The 2,584-nt window shown below is 39.4% G+C and overlaps 1 pseudogene; it reads left to right on the top strand.

The window, feature by feature from the left end:
* The first annotated feature begins 1,694 nt into the window (after nucleotides 1-1,694).
* Nucleotides 1,695-2,129, top strand: LOC118895696 (annotated as a pseudogene).
* Nucleotides 2,130-2,584: the final 455 nt, after the last annotated feature.

Raw genomic sequence — 2,584 nt, 5'->3', positions numbered from 1 at the left:
AGCCAAAAATAAATAAATTTTTTAAAAAAAGATCCTTTCCCAGAATTGAGGAAATGGCAGCCACATTAAAAAAAATAATAAAAAAATAAAATAAATTAAAAACAAATTTAAAAAGAGTGGATATATGTATACGTATGACTGATTCACTTTGCTGCACAGCAAGAAACTAACACAACATTGTAAAGCAACTATATTCCAATAAAGATTAATTTTTAAAAAAAACTAAAAATAGAGTTACCATATGATCCAGCAATCCCACTCCTGGGCATATATCTGGATAAAACCATAATTTGAAAAGATACAGGCACCCCTGTGTTCATAGTAGTACTATTTACAATAGCCAAGACATGGAAACAACCTAAATGTCCATTGACAAATGAATGGATAAAGAAGATGTGGTACATATATACGATGGAATATTACTCAGCCATAAAAAAACAATGAAATAATGCCATTTGCAGCAACATGGATGGCCCTAGAGATTATCCTACTAATTAAAGTCAGTCAGAAAGAGTAAGACAAATACTATATGATATCACTTATATGTGAAATCTAAAATATGACACAAATGAACTTATCTATGAAACAGACCCACAGACATGGAGAACAGACTTGTGGTTGCCAAGGGGGAGGGGGAATGGGGGAGGGATGGATTGGGAGTTGGGATTAGTCTTACTATATAGCACAGGCAACTATATTCAATATCCTGTAATTAAACCATAATGGAAAAGAATATGAAAAAGAATATATATATTATGTATATATATAACTGAATCACTTTTCTGTACATCAGAGACCAACACAACATTGTAAATCAACTATAGTTTAATAAAATCAATTTGGGAGACTTCCCCGGTGGTCCAGTTAAGACTCCGTGCTTCCACTGCAGGGGGCATGGGTTCCATCCCCGGTTGGGGAATTAAGATCCCACATGCTGTGTGCAGCGCAGACAAAAAAATGAAATGAAATGAAATGAAATGAAATGAAAATAAATAAAATAAAATAAAAATCCTATAGGGAGTTCCCTGGTGGCCTAGTGGTTAGGATTCCAGGCCCCGGTTCAATCCCTGGTCAGGGAACTGCGATCCCACAAGCCATGGTGCAGTGTGGCCAAAAAAAAGAATCCTACAGGTTCCAAAAGAGTTTAGGGAAACTCATGAGAGATAGATCCAAAACAAAAGAAAATAAGAAAATTATTTATTTAATCCAAATCATTTATTTAATCCAAAATTAAAATAAATTGGTGGTAAGGAAATAGACGGTTACATGACACAAGATAAAAAGCCTAATTCTATATTTTTAAAAAAAATCAAACCTTGGGAAATCCCTCATGGTCCAGTGGTTAGGACTCTGCCCAAGGCCCGGGTTCAATCCCTGGTTGGGGAACTAAGATCCCACAAGCTGCCGGGTGCAACCAAAAAAAAAAAACAAACCTTTTGATAGTATTGAAAAATACTCTCACCTCGTGTCATGTGCATGAGCACCGCAGGGTCAGGGATGCAGCAGCTGTCAGCTGGGCGGGGAAGAGACTGAGGCCACAGCGTGAGGGACGCCCCAGCCCGTCTACGTCTATGTCTGGCAGAACCAGTGTGAGATAAAGAGGCAACCCTTCCCAGCAGCCCAGAAAATCAAGAGTTTGGGCTGGACCTTTGAGCACACACCAAGATAGTGAGGAGCCAGACGAAAAGCAGACTATGGCGCTGAAACGAATTAATAAGGAACTTAGCGATTTGGCCCATGACCCTCCGGCACAATGTTCTGCAGGTCCAGTTGGGGATGATGTTTCATTGACAAGTCACAATTATGGGACTTAATGACAACCCATATCAAGGTGGTGTATTCTTTTTGACAATTCATCTTCCTACAGACTACTCCTTCAAACCAGGTTGCATTTACCATAAGAATTTATCATCAAAATAGCAACAGGAATGGCTACATTTGTTTTGATATTCTAAGATCACAGTGGTCACCTGCTTTAACAATTTTTAAAGTTCTTTTATCTATTTGTTCACTGCTGGGTGATCCAAACCCAGATGACCCCCTAATACCAGAGACTGCATGGATCTATAAGACAGACAGATAAGTACAACAGAATATCTCAGGAATGGACTCAGAAGTATGCCATGTGATGCTGCCTTAAGGTCAGAATAACCCACATTATAGCTGGAACAAACTTGAAATTACTGTTCCTTTTTTGATTTTCTTATCCAGCTGCTCCCCTATCAGACCTTGTCTTTTTAAATTTTATTTTTTGTTTACCTCCCTCCATTCATTCATATGCTCATCTGAGAAGACTTAAGCTCTTCCAGCTTTGGACAATAACTGCTTTTAAAAACTGTAAAGTAGCTACAAGAGAACAGTTGCCAACTAGCAAGACAGGAACACAGCCCCATCCATTAGCAGAGAGGCTGCCTAAAATCATAATAAGGCCACAGACACCCCAAAATACACCACCAGACGTGGACGTGCCCACCAGAAAGACAAGATCCAGCCTCATCCACCAGAGCTCAGGCACTAGTTCCCTCCACCAGGAAGCCTACACAACCCACTGAACCAACCTTAGCCACTGGGGACAGATACCAAA

This window comes from Balaenoptera musculus, chromosome 5 (genome assembly GCF_009873245.2).
Source record: "Balaenoptera musculus isolate JJ_BM4_2016_0621 chromosome 5, mBalMus1.pri.v3, whole genome shotgun sequence".
NCBI lineage: Eukaryota > Metazoa > Chordata > Mammalia > Artiodactyla > Balaenopteridae > Balaenoptera > Balaenoptera musculus.
Note: the sequence above shows the minus strand (reverse complement) of the source record. Positions and strands in the feature narration are given on the sequence as shown.